Raw genomic sequence first — 25,420 nt, 5'->3', positions numbered from 1 at the left:
ATGATTTTCATCCAATGCTGGGCCTGGCCTTCACTTACAAGCATATGAACTGGCTTATATAAGTCAGGGAAACCAGGTTGATAAGTTTGTATGACTGTATTAAACTCCTCAGCAAATATGTGAGGATCTTTGGTTACTTTGGAAAAATCTTTGACTGTGGCTCTTAGTTCAGCTTTAGTCCAGGGAATATAAGAAATTAAAGGGTTAAGCTGCTGGATCCTCAGAAGTCTTAATTTTAAAGGGACAGATACTTACAAGTTCAGAGGAAAAGAAAATAGAGTTTCTGAGAAAAGGAAAAGGGGGATTTGAGCGTATAGAGAAAGCATAGGCAGCATAGAAGGGAAGGAGGAAGATGGTACCAGTGGTGGATTCTGGCCACCAGGAGCCAAAGGAGAGAGACAAGATGGTGGCAGAGGCTGAGCCTAAGACAAGGAAGTCTGGGAAGAAAAGCCTCGAGCTTTGGGGGCCTTTTTATCTTTCTTTAATCATTTGTTTGCCTCAGTTAATCTTAAAATCTTGTTTGGCAGAGAGGCAATTTTAGGCTTCTGATAATGTGTGGAAGCCTCAAAAACACCAATCACAATAAACATTCCAGTAAATTCTGAAATTTTTAAGCTATTGTAATCCAGTTAGGTTTTACGGTTATTAAGTTTGGGGATTTCAAAAGTTCCCCATAATGACCATTGATATTCTGAATTGTTTTTGGTCAGGTTGGCCCATTTATTTAGAAAGGCATATGAGGAAGGATCTTCGTTTTTAAACATAAAATCAGCCAGAATTCTTGTAGCTGAGGGCACCCTCAAAATACTTCGATAATTGGAATCCCATATCTGAGAGGTTTTTCTCTAGAGTAGAAGAACAGTTTTCCAACAGCTTAATAATTTACAGCTCAAATGGTGCAATTCAATCAGCTTTCAAGCTAATCCCAGCCAATTCTAAGGAAATAGCTTAGTCCAAGAAGAGCCATGCCAAAGACTTTTCAGCCAATTTCCATAGAATGAGCCCTATTTCATAGGAATGGGCTGAAGGCTGGGGGTGAAGCAGCCCCTTTTCTTAAAGGAATGGGCCAAAGGTATTTTCAGCCAGCTTTGGTTGAAACAGTCTGATGTCAAAGTCACACCGAAGTACCAAACAAGTACCCGTATACAGAAGAAGGCCTTAACCAGAAAGACAAAATCTTAAAACAGATCCTGAATGAAGCCTGGAGAGCTTCAAATGCAAAGAGCGTGTGAGCTTGGATTCAGGAGAAAGAGATGTGCATTCAAACACCGGGGTCAGTGAGAAAAGCAGTGAGCAACAGTGGGCTCAATTGTAGGTATCACACCTATTTGCTCACCAGCCCTGGAGCATTTGTGGGTCTTCACTGGTCCCTGTATGGACCACCAAAATGTTGATCTGAAACAAAGAGACTGCCAGATGTTTCTCCAGCAAAGATAAGTTTATTCAGTATCAGCAGAGAATCACAAGTATCAGCAAGCCATATGCAAGTGCCTGCCTGGCAATGGAAGGAGAACTCTTAAAAAGAGAGGAAAAGGAAGTTGGAGGGCTAGAGTAAACAAAGAGTCCATGGCTTTTGATTGGCTGAGTTCTCACCAGGAAAGAAGAGGAGTCTTTCTTCTTGGGCTCTGTGATTGTCTCAGGGTGTGAGAGCTCCCGCCCTTCTGGTCTCCTGACTCTATTTAATTGAGGTTTCTGTTTATCATTTAATTTTTTACAGAGTGCTATACATTTGGAAGGCATGAAGTCTGTATTTTGAGGTTGAAAACATAGTAAATGGATGACTAACACACATGTGTTATATATTATACATTATATGAATATCATATAATATATAATTAATCCTCCCTGGGAAGATCATAATAACAATCTTTCTAAGATTTAAATCATCTAATACTATGTAAAATGAATCCCCCCACTATATATATATATTTTACATATATATAAATATATATAAAATAACTGCTCAAAACTCAACAATTCAAAGTGTTAGCCATCTTATGTTTAAGAGAGAAAATATTTGCATGTAACCCAAGTCAGAAGGCAGGAGGACACCACTTAATAGTTCTGGTTGTGGAGCCACGATGAATGGTTTAGAAATGTCAACTCTACCTCTTACTGCCTAGATATTTCTAAACAAGTCATTTAATCTCTCTGTACTTCAGTTTCTAAGTCTCTGAAATGGGGATAATACTGACTTCTTGTGTGTTAATTCTTTGAAGGCTGAATGAATTAAAGTATGTAAAATCTTTGTTTCTTACACATAATAAATGCTTATAATTGGCTTTACTATATGTCAGGAGGACCTGAAGTGCAGTTATGCAAGATACTACAAATGTTCATTTTTTTGGGTTATTTCTAGGGGAATCATACATAAGTTGAAATAATTCTTCTCAAAAATGGAAACCCTAAAAATGAAGGGTTGTGTTTCATGCATGCTATGCTCAATTTATTTATTTTGTCAAGGCCTTTAAAGAAGATGATGTTGATTTTTAATATAAAATTAGTAACTGATTTGTTTCGTTTGCTCTATTCGACATTGTATTTAGTGTTCTTATTTCCCCTTAAAGTTACTGTATCTGTGTGTCTTTTAACTAACCCGTTTGGTTTTATCATGTGGTCATATTCCCAGTTTGCTCCGTTGTTTTATAAAAGTGCCAAACTGAGTTCATCAAAGGAATAATGAATGCTCCATATGGCATTCATTATTTTGATTTTCAATAAATAGAGTAAATTGCATCCACAGTTTGTTCCTCATTTCACTTTGAAATGAAACAGTTTTTCCAGTGATTATTCTGTCTTCTCATTGACAGTAACTGCTCTCTTACGTGAATGTCAAATAATGGTTCTATTTTATATCCAAAATTGTAAATTTTTATCAAATGCAGGCATCAGGTTATTAAATTTATGATCTTTTTTATGAAAATTGGCATTGATTGAGCAATACAGCAGAGAAAGTACATACTCCCCCTATAGGAGGCAGACTAATGCATTTCCTCACCCCTAGGTACCCACGTCCTAATCCCAGGAACCTGTGCATATATTCTGTCACATGGCAAAAGGTAATTAAAGTTGCAGGTGGAAATAAATTTGCTGAGCAGTGGACCTTACCATAAGGAGGTTATTCTAGATTATCGGGATGGGCCTAATGTTACCACTAAAAAGTAGAAGAGAAATGCAGAAAGGGAAGTTAGAAGGATGCAATGTGAGAAGGATTCAATCTGCCTTTTTGAATTTGGAAAAGGTGGTGTTGATCCAGGGTGTGAGGGGAACCTCAAGAAGCTGGAAGAGAAAAGGGAACAAATTCTCCCCTAGGCCTTGTAGAAAAGAACTCAGTCCTGTCAAGCCCTTGATGTTGCCAGGGGAAACCTGTGTCAGACTTCTGATCTACAGAGCTGTAAGACACTAAATGTGTCTCGTTTTAGGTCACTCTTTGTGGTATTTGTTACAACAGCAATAGAAAACCAACACGGTGCCCATCTTCGGAGGGGTACCCTCCTAGCTGTCTCATAGTCCAAGCAGACTGGGTGCAAATCGAGCACCTATGACCACAGACAGCACTTAATTTTCAGACAGTGTATTTGGCCGAGGAAGAATATTTCCTGAGCCTCCGTTACAGAAATGTTACGAGTGTGACAACCAGTCTACCGACAGGACTGCATACAGCCTTTGAGGCCAATTTTATAAAACCCCAAGCCACTTCCTTTTCAGGAAAAAAAAAAATGTTAGCTTAACATATCACATGAATCTATTTTATATACTTTGATATTTTTCACAGTAATTTTAAATTTTACTTAAATTGTGATAAACATCATACAGTTTTCCATTTTCTGCTTGACAACTTAGAGATAGGGTCCCTAGATCCATTGTTCAAAATGCTGTATATGTATATATAGATATATAGACAGATATAGATTTACATATTTAAATTATATATGTAATTTAGCCTTTTGAAGATAGGAAAAAAAGAGGCAACATTTGGGTTTAGTTTTAGAAATATATGGTTATATTCACTTATGAACTCGCCCTACTGAATTGGAATGTGCTTTTTCTTCCTTCCATCCTCTCACAAGAACATTCTTGCTTTGCTTGCCAGCATTTGAAGAGGAATGAAAGAATTAGTTCATAAGGTGTGAAACAGTAGGAAATTCCTTCCTAAAGTTGTCATGTTATCTTTCTGGCCACCTGGCCTATGCTCTGACATGAGAGAGACCAGTTTAGTTTATTTAAAGCTGAACACATCAGTTCTTCAAGAGAAGGCTAAGAATCTAAAGGAAGTACTTCACTGCTTCACAGACAAGTACTTCACAGACAAGAAATTACTGTGACCTTGACTACATGTTTCATTAATAGTGAACTATTTTCATTTCAAGTGTCTTTTTATATTAAAGCAGCAGGTTGTGTTGAACGTGAAACCACGGAGAGAAAATGTGACATATTTAAGGATTGTTACTTTTCATTATTGTAACTATTGAGACTATTTGGTTTATTTCCAGAATGACAATGTGGTACGTATTAGAAACAGCAACCTAAAATGTGGCAAACATGTTTTAAAAAGGTTTACTTTTAAACTTTTTAAAAATATTTTTTTCATCTATCAGATAAAGCACTAGCTTATGAGTAATTATTTAATTTTTTCTCATTTATCTCTTTCCTCTCCCTTAAAGAAGCACTGCTAACCAACTTCATAATGGATTAGTATATTGCTTCCTGCTGCATTAAAATGTGGCAAGTGGCATGGAATCGACAAATTTAAAATTCTTACAAAATGGGGATAATACAAGCAAGAGTCAGCACACATAATTCTTACCATCTGAAGGCACTGTTTTAAGCATTGTTTATGTACTAATTCACTTAATTGTCACAAAAGGTCGGAATATCATGCTTGCATTTTACACAAGACAGGTGAAGTACTTAACCAGAGTCACATAGTGGATCTGGTAAGCATAACAGTCTTGCTAATAGAGAAATTTTCTTTTTTGTGCTTTTACCAAAGCTTATATTAAAATTAGTTTGGCTCTTTGGTTGTAAATAACAGAATAAATTCAAGAAAGAAAAGGCAAAACAGTAAAAAAATACATATATTTTAAGGGCATAGTAGCATCTCATGGAACACAAGGATAGGAGGTCCTAAAAAAGACATTGGAACCATGCAATAAGAAGCACTGAGAATCTTTATTTCCACCTTTCATTTCTTATCTTTCTTTTCTGCTGCTTTAGTCTGTCTTCTCTATAGACTAGTCTTTTCTGTTCCCTTATCTTCATGGTCCATAGAAGCTAGCTACCATAACTCTCGTGACCTTTGTCTCTTCATTCCATGACCAATCCATATGAAGCCTGTCCTAATTATATATTCTTATGCTGAGAAATTAGATTGGTCAAACTTAGCTTAGGTACCCATCTCTGTCAAAACAGTTCTACTGTTAATAACTTCATTTTGAAATACCTTGAATATAAGAAGTAGAAGAGAGGCAATTGACTAGAAAATTCCATAATTTAAGTAACTGGAATCTTCCAATGTAAACTAATATATTTTAATATGCTAATGTATAAATTATATATTGTTAATTCAAACTCATGTGATACCAACGAGAGGCTGATGATCTCTTTCTATGCAAATTATATGACTAGACAAAAGAACATCAAAACTAGAAAAAGAAGCTCTTCTTTGGCTTCCAACTCCCCTCTAACAAACACACACAAAGGCTGTCCACAGAGAAACTCAAGAATATGAAGAATATTTATACTGATTATATTAAATTGATATACACTTGATTGATACACATTTTTGTAATGCATTTTGGAATAAATATCGCTAAGTGTGAACAAGCAATTCATTAAAATCCCATGATTCTTTATTCTCTGTTCTTTGGTTATATGGAAAGTCTTGATTTTTTAAAAAAATGAATTCCATTATTACATATATATGATAAAAAATAAGCAGGTGTAATTGGAACAGACCAGTTATGGTACTTCCTCTACACAAGTATCATAAATATTTGAACAGTATCTTCCTGACTAGATACTGTTGGAAGATTACTATGAAAGAACTAAATTCTGCTAAAACATAAATCTTATGGATTTGGGGGCTTGCAACACACTCTAGAAGACTCTCAGTGGCCAAAAATAGTACTAAGCTTATGGGAATGGTAGGGTTCTCTGTGGGGTGGAGGGATTAATTGTGTCAGTACCAGCAGGAGATAAGACCATGGCCATGGGATGGTCCCATGTCAGCAGAAGGAAATGAAAGTTCTCTCTGAGGGAAAGCATCATTAACTTAGGCCCCAGGTTTCCACAGTCAAATATCACACACACACACACACACACACACACACACACACACAATCACCACGAACAAGAATCTGTGGGGCAAAAAAGCCACAACAGATTTAGACTCTCATGGACTTCAATGTTGACATTTCAAGAAATGAATATAAATTAACTGTAAACTCTATGAGGAGAAAAAGGTAGAATAATGAAAGTGAGCCAGCAACAAGTAAATAAGGGGGAAAAAACCCACAAAGTACTATATGGATTATATTATTTTAAAAAATGAAAAATAAGTAAAATGAAACAATATATTGTTTAACTGTAAACGTGATAAAATATAAAAAGGCCAAGGATGATAAGTTTAAGATTCAGGTTGTTATTACCTCTTGACTGGGAAGGGGGCTATCAGGGTTTTGGAATCCTGAAAAGGAAAGTGTTACATGGAGAGTGATAGGGTTCCTTGTAGTAAGTTGCAGTTCTTAAATTGTAGGTTCTCAGGTACTCTTTTATGCTTCAAAATGTATACGCATGCCACAAATATTTTGTATATATACCAAATATTTAAAAATAATAAATAAAACTCTTAAAAAGGAATATATTAATTATATAGGCTAATATAAAATTAAATACTGTTTTATAAACTAACTTTAAACTTTGTACTTTAGATTCCACAGGAACACAAGGGTGAAATCGGTGTCTCCCAGCGAGCCGTATATTCCTGAAGGTCCTGAAAATTTCTCTTTCTTCTTCTCCCACTCCTCCTCCTCCCTCTCCTCCTTCTTCTTGGTGGTTACCATGAGAAAAATTTGTGTCTGCATTTACTTCAATTTTAAGTTTGAACAATGTAGTATATTCTGCATTATTTCAATGGTTACCTTAGAGCTACATAGTTAATTAAAACTATAATGGCAACATTACAGAATGAATTCAGTAAGTGGATTTATTTTATGATTTGTTAAGTCAATGAATCATTTTACTTTTTAATGGTTTCAGGTTAATGAAAAAGAATGAAGGCCGAAGAAAAACTAAATAAAATATTCTTGCTAAGCCAAGGTCATGGGACCTCATGGTATAGTCATTTTAGAGTAGTTTGAATAATAGCACTAAAATTGATTCCAGAATGGAATCATCACATACCTAAAACTAGAATAAGTATGCGGAATTCAAAAAACCCATGTTGGTGTGGCAAAATTGTTCTTGTATTTTAAGAGGTGATTTAGTTTCAGTAAAACATTATCTGCTACATTACATCAATTTATTATCTAATTCCTCAATATTTAATGTACTTTAGTAATTTTTTTGGTTTTGTAGTTGTGTAAATAGTATAATAGTTTCTTACTAGTTTCGTGTTTGTGTATATTTAATTGACTTTATGATTAAATAATTTGTCATCACTGAAAGACTTTTTTTTAAATTAAACGTATGAGTAGTTTAACATGGTTGAGATCACCAGATTAAATCTGGAAAAGCTCCGTTAATTTTCAAGAGTGGTGTATTTCTGTTGACTTCTCATTTCAAAATCTGAGGGACTCATAATTAATAGAATAAAAATGCACAGCTCAAATCCCCATTATAACATACTAAAAGGAAATTAAGCCAATACTATTAGGTAGCGGGCAAGAAGGAAAACATGTTTTATGCTCCTACATTGAACATTGTATAATGTCACTTTTTAAATTTTTTATAAGAAAATTTGGAAGATGTTATATGACCTTCTCATTAGAAAGGTATTATAACTAGTTCTGTAAAATATGACTAATATTTTATATTTTTGCACAGCATTCTAGCTCACTGCATTTAGCCTGTTACATTCAAGATATTCACGCTTATTTTTATGAATTGATGAATGAATGAACAAATGAACAAATAAGTGAACAAATCCTGCAGGAATCTATTTTATATCTTCAACATCCCTCTCTTTCAACAGAAGATGTATTCCAGGATCCTAAGTGTCAGAAACTGATTGTCTCTTTTGGTCTGTGGCCTGATTCTTTCATGCTTCCTTTAATCTCTTCGTGTTTTCTTGCTCAGATGCTTCTTTTAAGTGCATCTGGATATAATTAAGTATCTAAGATGCCTTCTGAAGCCAGTGTTATTTCACTATTATATAATAAAGACTTTAAGTAGAACAGCTTAAGTTTGACTCTCATGTGCAGCAGATATGACATTCCAAAGATGAATCACCATTTGAAGAATTTACAATGAAAATTTAAAATAATTAAAGTAAGTTGATCTTAGTGTTTTGAATCCTCTTACCTCAAGTATATAAGGGATGAAGAGGAAGAAAGGAGAGAGGGTTTTGGGGGAGAAGATATTGGGAGGAAAATATTTTTGAATAAAAATGTGATGTGATATTCTTTACCTCCCCTCCTCCAGGTAGGATGTGATATTCCTTCCCTCCCCTTCTCCCTCTCTCTGCTTAAACATTCATGGGGGGTGCAGGCTCTCACAGGGATCTGTAGAAAGCTTAACACGTTACGCCTTCATTTGGGAGGCAGGGTGAACTAGGATCTGACTCTCACCTTGGAACTCCTGCAAAAGAAAAAGGACTTAATAACTCTTCGGAGAGTGATGCTATTTTGGGGTCGACCTACATACACTCCCTGGATACGTCCTAACAATGGATGAATGCCTGTAGGGTTCTCTCCTAGTTGATATGAACTGCGTAGTAGAGCAAGCCATCCTGACTTCTGTCCAAGAGCGCCACCTGGAGTCACGGAGGGAATGAAGCAGCAAGAAGCTGAAGATGCATATTCAGAGCTCAGGAAAGAGTGGCAAAGGGCCACCTAGAACAAAGTCAAGAGAAAGGCGGGGGGGGGGGGGGGGGGGGGAGAGAGGTGGCCTGCAGAGAATGTCAGAAGAACTCAGAAAAGAAACCCTTGCAAAATATGTCAGGAAATTAGAGCTGAATGATGGTTAAAGTAAGAACTGTCCTTACCTTGAAAACAGCATCTAGAAAAGAGGGCAGGGAAAGAGTTGTTTGTGAGAGAAGTTTAGATGAATAAATAGAAAAGCCAACTATACCATTTTTAATCTTGAAGACATCCAGCCTGACAAAGGCTGGTGTTAATATAAAGTCATAAAAGTATGCTATTAAATCAAAATTCCTCGTGGTGATGAATATCTCGGACTAAACATTCTAATTACTGAATTGTGTCTGTGAATAACAATTTAAAGTATCCCTAGAACAAATTTTATCTAAGAGTGGGCAGGAGAACCCTGGCAGTTACCACACTAGGTATATTTTAAAGGGGCAATGGGTGATCAAAGTAAATTTGCATTTTGGATACATCAAAAAGAGTTGTTCAGCCTCCAGGTTACATAAGAAAATGTAAAACTTTTCTTAAAAGCTAATTCAGTCCTCTAAACTGTCAAAATAAGGGGCTGTGTTCTTTGACAAGGTTGCATTTGGTTTTATTTCTATTTCCTTTATTTCTTTTGGATTTATTGCCCAAATTCTATGTCTTGACCAAAGCTGAGAGTGAGGGCAAACATCACTATCACAAAAATTCTGTTTCTAAGAATAAATATGAAATTTTAACAAACTTTTGTTATTATCACAACTTACCTTTTAAACATTTTAACAGTTAAGTATTGAAAGCTTAATGTTATAGCAAAGAACAGCAAGTTCCTCACTGTTACCTGCCAGGTTCCTGTTGTAGACACTGTAATGCACTTTTGAAATATTAGATGCTCATTTTCAGCTAAGGTCAGGGAGAAGCAAGGTTTTTTTTTTCTTTCCTCCTTTATAGTGAGTGTCTGAGGTTGTCTTATCTTTTCTTTAACTTATGGGTTTGGAGATATCTTCCATGGTGAGATGCAGTTTCATTTAAGCAATCTGACAAGTTAAAACTTTATACACTGCTTGCAGAAGAGGCTGTCTGAATACGTTTCCAAACAGAATTAAGGCTGTTACTTTCAGTTGTTTGCTTTAAATTTCTTTTACATTTGCTCCACTTGCTGCTTTAAAAAATCACCTGAGTACTCAGTCATAGGTGTATAAATTTGGCAGTGGTGCCATTTAATTGTTTATCAAGAAAACAAAATCATCTGGATTTTCATCTGCTTTTCTGCTTTCATTGTACACCCATTAAATTTAACATCTTTCCTACAAAAGATATAGATGAGGTCTTTACAATAGGTCTCATGAAAGAAGTGCACATATTTTGGAGATATATCAATATCATATTTCATTAGCAGCTACCAGCAGTTGAATGACTTCTTGTATAAGTGGGCATCAGTTATTGAGCTCTGCTGTGTTAGTATTGCTGTTTGCAAAGTAACATATTTAAGATTTCTATTGCTCAAGCAGTCTTTTCACACTGTAATAGCAGCTATTACATCTTGTTTGAACATTTTATGTAAATATGACAAGATACTTACAAAATGTTTTCCATGTCATTAGGTTTACTTAGGGCTAAGGAATATGAGGAAGATAGATTGGTTACCAGCTGGCTTACAAACAGTATTTTTACTTTCTCTTTTGCTGTGATATAATTGTTTTATGAACACATAACTGCAGCATGTAAACAAAACAACATATATGCTTTTGATACTTGAATTTATCTTTATCATATTTATCTCATTGTGACAGGAAACTGATTTTCCATTCTATAAATATTTTTTCAATCATATTGCCATGTTGTTAGTTGAGTAACATCCTGAAATCTCTCATCAAGCAAGTAAACAGAAACTCAAGTTAATCGTAAATTGATGACACTTTCTACATAAAAATTCATTCTACATTTCATAATATCTGATGTGTTATAAATTTAAATAGCACAGTTTATTATATAACTAATGTTAGGTAAGAATTTTTGTGCTACTGCAGTAATTTGAAGAAAATATCGTGGTAGCACAGGGGAACCAGGAACAAAAAATGCACTGGTGATGGAAAACTTCTGAGGGAGGAGATATTTTAATTTGGTCAAGAAGAATGAGTAAGAGTTTTCCAGACTAAAAGCTATAAAATGATTTGGCTCTGCCCTTCCTCCCTCCTTCCCTCCTTTTTTCCCCTTCATTCTTTTTATAAACTGTACCACTGGTTTGGGTTTTCCAAAGTTTCCAGATGTCTATCAATAACTAGAGATTATTCCTTCATGATAGGAGTATGTGTTATGAATATCAGGCATAGTGTCTCAAAAAGAACATTGAGTATTCTCATTTCTTTTCGTGGACTGTTTGTAAAAGAATCGATTTAAAAAAAATTTACTATACGTGGTTGTTTATATTTCACGATTAAAATGATCGTCTCTGGTGACTGTCAAATTGTGTCCAAATCCTGGTCTCACTACATATCAGTTATGTGATCTTATGCTATTTTCATTTTGTTAACAGTGGAAAATAATGGCATTTACTTGATAGAGTTATTGTGAAGCTAGCCCTCGTCCCTGCTGTCGTGAAGAAGCAGGAGGCCAAGAAGGTGGTAAATCCCCTGTTTGAGGAAAGGCCCAAGAATTTTGTCACTGGGCAGGACATCCAACCCACAAGGCACTTCACCTATTTGTGAAATGGCCAAGCTGCATTGAACTGCAGTGGCAAAGGGCTGTCCTCTCTAAGCATTGAAAGTGCCTCCTGCAGTTAACCAGTTCACCCAGTTAACCAAGCCTTGGACAGCCAAACAGCTACACAGCTGCTAAAGCTGGCCCACAAGTACAGGTCAAACAGAAAGCAAGAGATTGTTGGCTCTACCTGAGAAAAAAGCTGCCAGCAAAGGGGATGTCCCCGCTAAGAGGCCACCTGTTCTTCGAGCAGGGGTTAATACTGTCCCCACCTTGGTGGAGAACAAGAAGGCTCAACTGGTAGTGACTGCACATGATGTGGATCCCGTTGGGCTGGTTATCTTCCTCCCTGTCCTGTATCTTAAAGTGGGCGCTTCCTACTGCGTTATCAAGGGCAAGGCCAGGCTGGGGCATCTCGTCCACAGCAAGACCTATACCACCATTGCCTTCACATAAGTTAACTGAGAAGACAAAGGATCTCTGGCTAAGCAGGTGGAAGCTATCAGGACCAGTTACAGTGACAGATATGATGAGGTCCGCTGTCACTGGTGGAGGCAATGTCCTGCGTCTGAAATTGGTGGCTCGCATTGCCAAGCTGGAAAAGGCAAAAGGCAAGGAACTGGCCACCAAACTGGGCTTAATGTATACTGCTGAGTTTTCTGTACATAAAATACGAATTCTCCTTCAGCCTGTATTGATTGAGGAAAAAAAAAAAAAACCTAGCATAGAGTATTTCCATTAACACGTATGGCTTACACATGTTAAAATAATCCATTGATTTCTTTTATAAATTTATCTATTTGTTTTTGGCTGCGCTGGGTCTTCGTTGCTGCACGCGGGCTTTCTCTAGTTGTGGTGAGTGGGGCTACTCTTTGTTGCAGTGTGTGGGCTTCTTATTGCGGTGGCTTCTCGTTGCAGAGCACAGGTCTAGGTGCATGGGCTTCAGTAGTTGTGGCACAGGGGCTCAGTAGTTGTGGCTCGTGGGCTCTAGAGCGCAGGCTTAGTAGTTGTGGTGCACTGACTTAGTTGCTCCGTGGCATGTGGGATCTTCCCGGACCAGGGCTTGAACCCGTGTCCCTTGCATTGGCAGGCAGATTCTTAACCACTGTGCCACTAGGGAAGTCCCAAAAAATAATCCATTGATTTCTAACTTTTGCGTATAGGCTATTTTTGATACTCACTTCCCTGGTTCTTAATTTTAGATCAAGAATTATACCCTTCTCCGTTTTATCTTTCTCACATGTTCTTTTTTTTTTTTTAAGACTTAAAAATAATAAATTTATTTATTTATTTAGTTTATTTTTGGTTGTGTTGGGTCTTCATTGCTGCACATGGGCTTTCTCTAGTTGCAGAGAGCAGGGGCTACTCTTTGTTGTGGTGCGCAGGCTTCTCTTGTTGTGTTGGCTTCTCTTGTGGAGCACTGGCTCTAGGCGCACAGGCTTCTGTAGTTGTGGCTCGTGGGCTCTAGAGCACAGGCTCAGTAGTTGTGGCGCACGGGCAGTAGTTGCTCCGTGACATGTGGGATCTTCCCGGACCAGGGCTCAAACCCGTGTCCCCTGCATTGGCAGGTGGATTCCTAACCGCCGTGCCTCTCACATATTCTTTACAAAAGCTTACACTGTGCTTTTCAATATCATTTCAAGAAAGTACTTATTTCTCAACAGTCATTCAGTATGCAGAGATGCAGTAGACTCTTGACTCTAAACCTGTAATTTGTCTGCATTTTAAAAATACTAGAGGCTAATATTTTTCCTTTCAATAAAACCAATGTCACCTTGTTTTTCTATAGAACCATTAAAAGGTCTCTATCAGCATCTTTACCAAAGGTGCTTCCCTGTCCTTGTAATTTGTGCTTCAAATACTTTGCTGACTGTGCGTTCACCCAGGTGATATTTTGAGTCCCACTTATAGTAGATCTTTGTCCTTTACACTAGGTGTAAATCTGTTTTGCCCCTAAACGTAAAACATTTGGGAAATGTTAATCCTAAACACTCCTTGTCACTGTTCTCTTTCACACTTCCATTGCATTGTGCCTTTAGAAACGGGAAGAGTTGAATATATGTGTGTGTGTGTGTGTACATATATATATATATGAATGTAGATAAATTAACTCTACAGGTTTTTAAGAAATTTATATTTAATGAGAAAGAGAAAGAAAGAGACAAAAAATTAATTCAAGAAGCTCATACCATTACATGTCATGCTGTAGAGCGGTGATAAATGCTATGGGGATATAGGAAGCAGAGAGGACAGTAAGTAGTGACAGAGAGTTGCTATTTTTCACTAGAACTGACAAAGTACTCCTCTCAGATGAAGTCACTTTTAAATAAAACCTTGATGAAAAGGAGGGAATAGCTACGTGACTGTTTGAGGCTCCAGCATTCCAGGTAGAGGGAACAACAAGTACAAGTTCTTGAGGTAGGAGCATGATTAGGAGAGTGTTCAAAAAATACAAGGAGAATAATATGGCTGGAACTTAGTAACTAATAAAGATGATAGCAGTTTAAGTCTTAATGTCAGCCAGGTGGAGAAGGTGTGAGAGGCAGTTCTTCTTGAATGTATTGAATTGAGCACCTCTGCTTTTGACAAATGTGTGTGTGTATATAAAATAAGGGATTGAAATATGACACCCCAAAATATGCCCCTTATTTTGAGCTGAAGGCATTTGAAGTTCAACAGATGGGAAAGAAGCCTTCCCAGAGTTTCCCTTATCTGACTAAACCTTTGAGATATGAGGATTGCCATATATCCCCTCTCCTGGGAAGTTTCAAGACCACAATAAAGAGGAAAAGTTGGCATTGAAATGGACCAGCAAGAACATTACTCCATTAATTTCCCCCATATGTTTACCTTCCCACAGTTTGCCACATTGGAAGCCTGAAGTCTTTTCTTTTGTCTGTCACTTCTCTACACATTTATCGTTAACATTCTAGATAAGCTAAATTTCTAACCATTCCTTTGAGTTACTCATCACTGAGTTTCTCCTGCAAGGATGCACACTACACTCGATAGTAAACTCCATTTGTTTTTTCTCTTGTTAATCTGTCTTTTGTCAGTCTAATTCACAGGGCCCCAGCCAGAGAAACTAGGAGGGTGGAGGAAAAAGTTTTTTTTTCCTACTCTACATTATTTGCCACCTTTAAATGAAAACCATAGATTGTTTAACCAATGTATGTGTAATGTTTTTAAAGGTAATATACTATCCTAACAGTAATATGAAGGAAAAATAAATATAAAGTAACCTATAAAAGTATGCATTTCAATACAAAGGCACAACTATATGACACAGTAAAGCTGCTAGATGCTTGCCCTCATATGTAGAATTACTGTGACCCTTGCAGCTATGCCTGTAGTCTGTATTGGCAACTCAACACTACAGACACTTTGGGTTACGGCTTTGTGATTGCTCAAAAAAGTGAACAATGCTTGCTTGGCAAAGTTTTGATGAAAACACAGTCCTAACTTCACCTGATTTGCATAATTTTTGTCTTCTCTGAATGGGAAAGTAATTTACATTTAAAGTGGTGTTTGGGTCTAAGCCAGACAATAAAAAATACTGAAACATGAAGAGCAATTCTTTGTTGTGTGGTATTGTCTTTGAATTTCAGAACTCCTGCTCTCTTGCCTTACCAAATACAGTGTGTCACAGTCAGTGGGATACACAAAGCAGTTCGAAAAATTTCCAAAATTCTCCCTTGCATCTTGAGAAAGATCTTAGTTTTAGTCTATTCTAAGTGTAATGGGAAACTGTTGTAGTCTTTTGAAGAAAAATGACATGATCAGATTTATATTTTAATAGAATCATTCTGTTGATTAAATGTTAAGCTTTAGGACATGAGAATTAAAAATCACAAACAAATCGAATATTTCATATACTTCTTGTTAGTTTGTTTTGTTTTTCTTTTTATTTTACCCTCAACATTTCAGAATAAGATATTTTAGGGAAAATACTGAATTCATTTAAAACAAAAACATTTTACCAGTTGTTCTGTTTATAATACCTAGTTATCAAGTTTAAACATTATTGTAGGGAACTTCAGTTTGACAAAGTTCAAGGATGGAGGCAACTGGGAAAACAGTCCAAAACTGCAGATTTGGAGTTGATATTTTTGAGTTCTAATAGTGTCTGTATTATTAACTGCTATGTGAAAGTGGGCAGCAGCTTCTCCACAGTTATACATATAAATCTAAAATTGTGTTCTACCTCTTAATGACCCCACATTATAATTAACAGTGTATTTTGGGGGTAAGTAATTTCCTTTTTCATTGCAAGAAAATACATAATCCAGCAATGAACCAAAATAATGGGGATCATTTTGGCTTAAAAATGACTTTCTGTTTATCCTTCTCTCTCTGACTGCTTATATCTCCTGATAGAAGCTTTTCCACGCCATAATTCATCCTGACCAGGGTAGCCAGGAAGACTACTCAAATCAAAGAGATATGTGGTCCCAATGGAGACAGCACTTCTCTCTGAACCTAATATCATACTCGGTTGATTCAGAAAACGGTTGTTTAAGAGAGGTGTTTTTTCCTAGGCCCAATTCATCAAATATGTCAGAAAACTTTTCACACTAAAAACCTGTGCTTAGCAATAAATCACTCAATAGTATCTTAAGAGAGGAAAAGAAAAGCTGCATTAGTTGTTTCAACAGTTAAATCAGGAAGGACACACCAATTTAGGAATTTTAACAGTCAAATCTTATTTATGAACAATCTGCTAAGGTCACCATCAAGTTTATCATTAATGCTGTATATGAAAGCATTTGATTTGATGTTGATGTCCAAATATTAACATATAGTATGAAGATTAGTAAAAATGTGGGTCCAGGATCAAACAGCAATTGCATATATAGTGTTAAGGGATGTGTGGTATTTCATTTAAAAGTGGGGACTTTGGAGGTTGGCTATCTAGGTTTAAATGTTAGCTCTACCACTAACCAGATGTGTTACCTCAAGCAAGTTATTTTTCTTTTCTAAACCTCAATTTCCCTATCTGTAAAGGGATTTCGAACTACATGTTTGTTGTGAGAACAAGATAACCCATGCACTTAAAATATATTTGGTGAACAGGAACTCATAGATAAAGATTTGGCACTACTGCTATAATTTAGAAGATTAGGTGTACTAGATATTTATGTTTCGCTTTAAGAAAGAGGAACAAAATTTTGACACAGGATGAGTGGGGATATATAAGTGTTTGCTACATGGTGCTGAAAAGACATTTTTCCTGTTGTATAACTGTGATGCTTAAATAAGTTTTTCTTTCTGTTTTAAAGTGGAAGAGCTCACATCTGAACTTAAATTTCTTTCTGCAGAATAGGCAGCTTTTATGGTCACAGCAGGGATTAAGGACCAGATGTATTTGTTGACAGCACATAGATTCTTAAATACACTTGCATACATGGCTCCAGTTCATGCCCTTTTATGAATTTCCTAATATTTAAAGACAAAAAAACAATGGTCATTGTTAATTTGGTGGCAACAATTAATTCTAAGAAAGTCCTAGAATGGAAATGAGGAGATAAGAAAAAATTACCATTAAAAGCAAAGGAAGTTAGAGTATGGAGATTATTTAGAAAACAGAAAACCTCTGCTTTCACTGAAGCCATTTAAACAAATTTACCCAAATTAGGATATTTTACTAAATAATACAAATAACTGCTTCCATTTTAAACTTCAGTTTTAATAGACATCTTTGGTAGAACACATTAAAATTTCCATAGAAGGTAGAATAAAGAAAGAAGTTATAGACATTTCCTGGTAGGTGAGACAAAATCTTATTCTACATCTAAACATTAACAAATAGGCATTAAAGTTTTTCTTAAAAAAAGAGAGAGGTAGGGAAAAAGCTAAAATAATCCAAGATACTTTACTAAAGTTGACAAACTGTAAAGAAACATACAAAAGACAAGAACATTGCAGAATATTTATCATATCTTCAAAGATTTTAGTAATACTGTTTTCATGGTCCTTGAGAAACAAAGGCAAAGAAGATATGGCTCCTGGCTTTAAGTTTAATGTGTTGGGAAGCAAATGAAGAGTTACAAGAACATTGATGAGAATTAAACTGCAGGTATTTATACAGTGCTGAAAGACTAAAATTAATCAGCAAAGAGTTTGATGGGAAATAGGAACTAATGAAGGGATGAAGTGAGGGAAAGAAACATTTAAATTGAATTTTGAAGATGCACAGTAGTTACTCAGGATCCTCCAGGATACCTGGGTTATAAGCAGAGAAAACAGAAAAAAAATATTTGCAAGTCTGCAGTGACACTTGGGAAGTTATAATAGTCTGAAATGAATAGAAGGTACATTCAATGGAGTGCAATGGCCAGAGGATGATAAAAAAGGAAAACATGAATATACCTGGCCTTTCACATTTCTTACAAAGAGACATTAGAACTCTAGTGCCACAATGCTTAAAACTGTTTTCCAGGGCAATGTTTTTCCACTTCCTGATGAAGTCTTCCCTTAAAGCATTTTACTAACCGCCCTTCCCACAGCATTGCTCAACTGAAGCCCCATCAATAGAAGACAGCTTATTGCATTTTTTAAAGGTGAGTCAGCATGTAGTTCCTTGGGAGGGATATTTACTGCCTTCAATCACTGGAAAGTATAAAAAGCTGATAGATACTTCTTTACTGAAGTCCATTTTGATAGGCAAAGACATATAAAAGATGCTAGAGATGAGGACATTTCCAGCAAAAGAATGAAACAACTACTGTGAGTAAGGAGAGGAAGTCTCACTTTTTCTGTTTGGTCTCTGGTGCTTATCGTGTTCCTCAGTAAAGCTGAGAAGAGAATCTGCCTTTTTATTTCTTTATTTTAGTTCATTCACACAGTTTTTCTGGAAAATTTAAGCTAAACCTTATTTATAAAGTTAAATGTCATCCAACATCATGGTAGAAAGACGTACCAAAAAATAAAAATAAAGTAAAATTATATGTCAAAATAAATGGTGTTGCCTTTGCAGACTCATGTTAGCCTATGAATGCAGGAAAATCAAAACCTGCTATTACATTAGTAGAACTATAAAAACACTAAGTATTCATCCAGCTGAAGTTTGGGGGGAGGGGAGGACCAGAGGAGGATATGAGGACTAGAGTATTACTTTTTATGGTTGTTAACTCCTCTGTTTTATGGTATTTGTCCGTCATGTGTTTAAGAAGTTATTGTGCTTCTGTTGTTCGATATCTATACTGTAACTTTTTGCTGTTTTTTTCTCTGAATGATGTTCTCATCTGTTAGTGCAGATAGAGTTGTCAGCAGCGATAGTAACAGAAGGAATCGCCATGATGTTCTGGAAGCGTTTGTAAAGACAGAAGGGTCTGAGAGTCTCAGGAGGGCTGAGGACTCTCTCTTCAGTTGCCATTTACCCAGACATGTACTTGGCAATATTGATTAGGTGCTTGCTATTTATCCCGTGACTTAATTTAGGCAAGGGTATGCAAACCTGAATGAAACAGAGTCCAAAGCCCCAGCGGCGGCTCCACCACGGAGTCAATTCATGCGTACACCAAGGTTGCTAAGGCCACAGTTCTGCCCTCCTCTCCCTTGTTATTAGTGTTGGTAATTAATTTGAACAAGCCCCTCACCTCCGCTTCAGAGTAAATGGGACGAAGGGAAGTACTGAATATAAAAGTGAAGGTGACATTAGGGTACTGCCAAACCAAATGAGTTCCCTATAAATTCATGTTTCTTTGAGAAAGATATTTACCTTTGGTGGTGTCATATTCAAGTGTTTCTATTGCTAAGAATCTAAAAATCAGTGTAGACCATGGTGCAGTACTAATGGCTTTAAAGCAAAGTTTTGAGATATCTAAAATCAGATGAAGGAGATCGGCTAGGATTGATAATTTTATTTGTCTGAAGATAACTGCTCTCTGTATATGCTCTGCCTTAAAATTAAGCCCACACATGTGCATATTATATTTTCCACAACATATAATATTAAAGTATTTCTTTTATATTTTGGAATGTAAAAATTAAGTGGGTATGCCAGATATATAAATGTATTCCAAGGCAAAGTACATGCAATAGTGCATAAAATAAATGGGCTCCAAAAATTCTATTAATGTAAATATATGATCAGTATAGTCTTTAAATATAATATCTGATATTTCTTTAAGATATTTGAGGTAACTTGGCCTGCCTTGTGAAAATAATCCACTTGCAAAAACTATTCTATGTGTTACCAAATGTCAAATGTTTAAAAGGAAGTATCTGCCTAGTTTATTAAAAGTCAATTAAGTAAACTTATGCTTAACTTTCTATTAATACGTCAGTGAAGCTGCACTGCATAAGGGACAGAGGATTTTATCACCCTGGTAGAAGTGGGAACCTGAAAGCTATTGAGCACTATAGATTTCCCAATGTATCATAATTATAGAAACACCTGTATTAAATAACTTTGAGTTGATCCACTCTAAAAATATAGAGTGCTTAATAGTCCTGAGAAGCAAACTCACTGCCAACAAGCCACAGGTGTTCACCACGGGAAGCCATAAAAAATGTGAAGATGAAGGATGTGATGACATTTCCCAACTCATAATATATATATCTGGAAATGAACTTATGCATCTATAATTGAGTTGGTTTTTAAAAATTGTTAATGTGGCATTTAGGTTATTTTTAAAAATAAAAAGCCATAAAATTTCCAAAATGTGCATAATAGTTTATAAAATTGGATGCAAAGGGATCAAATCAAGCTAGAATCAAAGGTTTAATTTTAAAAACTTTTTTTCTTATTAGTGGTAGCACTTGAATTGTCTGTTTCCTATATTGAATCTAAAGTTTATGCAGATAAGTAATTATGTGAATGAATCTTCATTATAATAAAATACAGCTTTTTGAATTTTATTAATTCAAGTAACAGCCTTCAGATAGACTATTTGCTGCAATAAAAAATTATAATCATGTTTCACCCAAGATTTTGTTATTGTTCATATAAAAAGTTGTAACTACAGGGAGCCATGATCAAATTGCTCCATATTTCTTTAACATGTACACTAATCTTTCTAGTTAATTCCATTCAGCATAAAAATAATACTTAGTAATGCATTTTGCAAGCTTTATTAATGCCTTCCAGACATTCATGTTTGTTAACTGAACACATTTGATTATCCATGCTGATGGAAGACTACAGAAGCATGGATAACTAAAAATAGTAGGTAATTCAGAAAATGCTGTGCAGTCAAATGCACATACACAGAAACATATTCACACATGTTTGTTCAAATATATCTCCCCTTTGTCAGTCTTGTAAGTAAATGATCCAAAGTAGTTGATGAAGGAGAAGCGGTTTCTGCCAAAGTACATGCAGATAATAAAATATATGTGCCACCGTCTGACTAAACACAGAAAAAGAAGAATGTCTCTGTTTCTACCTCTAGAACCTAATCTATGAAATTATGATTCCATGTAGGTAATCCAAACTTTCCTCTAGGTTGGTTCCATCTGAGGTGGTCCAGTTGTAATACCAGGGTGTTACCAGTCTACAGGGAGAAGTACGGGTTAAGGTTATAAACCAGTTTGACTGGTAGTTCTGACCAGTAGACCAGAGTCAGCACAGTGGACTATAAAGCAGAAACAGAAATAATTCCAAATTCTGACATTTTTAAAGTACATTATTAAGGTTATTTGTTTAACTACATCAAAAAAATGCCAGTGGTGTAAATAAGATAGAAATTTACTCCTCTTTTGTGTTAAGCATGACGTGCTAGGAGTGGCAAGGTGATAGGTCTCTTTGCTCCATCAGGTCAGGTAGGCATCGGGGCTTCTTGTACTTTGTTGTTCAGGCCCCTACTGCCATTCATCTCGCAACATGACCAGAGGTGGTTCACCACAACCATGTCCACTTCTCAGCCCGTGGATGGGAGAAGAGGAAATGGAGGACCAACAGTTTCCATTCAATGAAGGTGACCTGGGAGGAGCCAGTATCCTAGTTCCCAGAATTTAAATACGTGTTCCAGGCTGGCTGCAATGGAGGCTGTGAATATAATCTCCAACTAGGGGCTCATTTACTCAACTAAAATGTGGGAGTTCAAAGACTAAAGAAAGAAGAGAAAAATTAATATTTGAAGATAATTACAGTCTTTCCCAGAAGAGATAACAAAGAGAAAAGATTACAATAAATTATAATGAATAGCCAGGACATTTTTTTCCCCCAGAAATGGTTGAAATCAGGTCAAATTCTGAGGAAAGAAAATGAGACTACCCCTATTGATTGTAAGAAGCTCCCTATGGAAAGATTCTAAAAATGTTAAAAGGTCCCATCTTCCCTGTTGAAACAGTGACCATCATTATTTCTGATAATTGAGGCACTATATACTGAAAAAAATTGTTTGAATTTCATATTAAGTAGAAAGTCAGAGCTTAAAGGGATAGTAGTGTTCGTATTTTCCAGTGTTCTCCAAGATATGTTCCCTTGGATACTAATCCAATGAAATGGTTATTGGAAAATTTGTTTTCTTGTCAAATAGGTTTGGCAGACATTGACTACTGTATCTCCAATTAGACAGTTATGAAGTCGAAGCATATTAATAAATATTGCAACACATAGTAAAGAGAACTAGTTAAATGCCTTTATTCTAGATGCGTTAACCACATAATTTTTATCCAAGTAGCACTTATCAATGTATTTTGAAATAGCCTTTTGAGGAAACTGATTTAATCCAAACTCTTTATTTTACAAGATATTATAACAAATGAGGACAAAGCATTTATATACCTTAATGAGAACTAGATAAGTCAATTAACCTGACACCATGCAGTGAAGTCACAGATTTTAGTATAAACAATTTATTGATTTAATCCAGGTGCTCAGCGGACTATGGTTCATGGGCTAATTCTGGCCCATTGCCCATTTTTTTAAATAAAGTGTGATTGAACAGTTGTACTCATTCATTTATTTATTGTCTATGGCTCATTTCTCACTGCAACAGCAGAGTTGAGTAGTTGTGACAGAGATTGTATGGCCCACAAAGCCTCTAATATTCACTATTGGGTTTTTTACAGAAAGAGTGTTTGTTGGCCCCTGATGTAATTCATTCAGAAATATAAGTTAAATATGAGTCAGTATATCTCCAGTACCCCAGTATATCTTACTTTGAGAAGAAAAACAATTTGATATGGAATTGAATTAAGCTCGAGGAGAACTTTTTGAAGCAGTAATTATACTTCTCTCAACATAAGTGGTTTTTTCACAAACATTATTGGTGAGCAATTCAGATGAATAAAATTTAAGATCTCTCAACTGAGTTTTATCTGTTACTTGAAACCACTAAACTCCATTGGTGCCATTGTATTAAGCATTGATAATGTGGAGATGAATGAGCCATAGTACCAGCTCTCGAGTAGCTCACTGTCCAGCAGAGAAGATAAAAAAGAAATCCGGGGCTTCCCTGGTGGCGCAGTGGTTGAGAATCTGCCTGCCAATGCAGGGGACACAGGTTCGAGCCCTGGTCTGGGAAGATCCCACATGCCACGGAGCAACTAAGCCCGTGAGCCACAATTACTGAGCCTGCGCATCTGGAGCCTGTGCTCCGCAGCAAGAGAGGCCACGACAGTGAGAGGCCCGCGCTTGCCGCAACTAGAGAAAGCCCTCGCACAGAAACGAAGACCCAACACAGCCAAAAATAAATAAATAAATAAATTTATTAAAAAAAAAGAAATCCATCAAGTATTATATGATGACAAGATCTCTAATAATGTTCACCAAACTCTAAGAAAGGGGTATGCCACATTATTTTAATGTAGCTTTCCCCCCTTTTCTCTAACAGTTACATATCCATCAGGTACTGTTCCAATATACTAACTCATATAGTAATCACAACAACTGTAAATATATTGCTTCTCAGTCTGAGAAGACACAGATCTAAGGGGAGGAAAAGTATTTTGCTCAGAGAGAACGGAATGTGCCAAGACACAGTACAATAGAGGTGCTGAAACAAGAGAAAGTGAGTAAAACTTCTTAAGTTTTCCTTTCAAATGCAGTATCAAGAAGGATAGGAAACAAGAGTGTATGAATCAACTCAGGAGAGCATCTTGTCTAAAAGATTTTATCACAATCAGAAGAAGGATAATAAAAAATGTCAAGTGTCAGATGGCAGATATTGATGTAAGATAAATTCAGAGACAATTCTTAATATCATTATTTTAGTTTAGTACATTTTTATTTTCTGGCATTAGATGTGGTGAGATCATACTGTGAAATTTCTGGGTGGCTCCATGATGGTTTGAATTACTTCACAAAGCTCCACGTGATGGATAATTCCCTCAAACTATATAGTTTATGTACAAGCTGGCATTATTAAGAATAGTTTAAATAAAATAATGGTTTAGGAAATTATATTTTATACATGTACATGGACATTATGTGGATAGACTGGCATTGATAACATATCAAATTATCTTAAGGGGTTATCTAGTCTAATATCTTAATTTACTCAGAGTGTTTAGGCAAGATTTATAAAGCTACACAGCTAATTCCATCATTATGATTTCCAAAATATTAGAAAATCTTTATACTGCAGTGTACGGACTTATTTAGTTATAATACAAAGTTATGTTTTACTGAAATAGAGTATTCTTACATTTAAAATGTTAATTCTATCTTAATTAACTACGTCTAAATTTATAGCTAGTACTTTTGAAAAGCATTGTTTGGAGTAAGACATTTTAAAATGCCATTGGTAAAGAATTCAACTTGTTAAAAATCTTAAAAGATGCATTTCAGTAGACATAGAGATAAATGTGTGATTTTGGAAGAACAGCCTCTCAAATTGTATAAAAATGAAATGAAAATAATTTCTGCCAGTCAATAAAATTAAGCAAACATATTTAGTTACATAGTAAAGACAAGTTTGGCAAACTTGCTAGACAGTTTGCAAGTTTGGCAAATTTTGTTGCTAGAAAAGTAATCAAATATTGGGATCAATAAATATTTACATGGTACGTGGAAAACCAGAGGCAGTCTTTCTCCTGTACCTTAGACTGAGTACAACTAGACTAAAGAATAATGTCCATTTCTGAACTCTAAAATTAACTTAGGAAAAGATTCATGAGATAGGATTGAATAAATATGTAGTTACCCAATAAGAAATGCGGGAATATCCTTGAAAGAAAACCAAAATAAATAACAGTGTTTAATAATACTTACTTTAATGTTTATATATTATAACACTTGAGAGCAAATGAGAGATGAATCTGCAGCCTGAGGAATGTATGTTCATGAAAAAGAATGCAAATAGTAAGCATGGGATTACTTTTAGTAAGATTAGTAAGAAGAAATATGGGATTAGTAAGAAGATTCACTTCCCAAACTCCTCTGTTGAAAAACTAGGATTGGTCATATCTGTCTAGGATAGTATCCTAGAGAGCCTGTGATTCTGGGATGGATAGAGAGGTAATGAATAGTGATGCAGCAAGCATAGTAATAAAACAAGACATCTGTCATTAGAAAGATCATCTCATACCTAAACTTTGTCATCAATAGATTGTAATGTTCTCAAGGGGGAAAAACATGAAACAAAACTATGTAATGTTCATCTTCCATTGTTCAGTGGTCAAAATAAGTATTCTAGAACCAGATTGCCTGAGTTCAGATCCCAATTCCCCATTTTATTAATTCTGTTACCTTGGGAGAGTCA

At 35.8% G+C, this 25,420-nt stretch overlaps 1 pseudogene; it reads left to right on the top strand.

Moving 5' to 3' along the window:
* The window catches only part of LOC137758806 (large ribosomal subunit protein eL8-like), a 166,933-nt pseudogene that overhangs the window by 27,533 nt on the left and 113,980 nt on the right, over nucleotides 1-25,420 (top strand).

The sequence above is a fragment of the Eschrichtius robustus genome, chromosome 2 (assembly GCF_028021215.1).
Source record: "Eschrichtius robustus isolate mEscRob2 chromosome 2, mEscRob2.pri, whole genome shotgun sequence".
NCBI classification, from domain to species: domain Eukaryota; kingdom Metazoa; phylum Chordata; class Mammalia; order Artiodactyla; family Eschrichtiidae; genus Eschrichtius; species Eschrichtius robustus.
The sequence above is the reverse complement of the archived record's forward strand: the minus strand, read 5'-3'. Positions and strand labels throughout refer to the sequence as shown.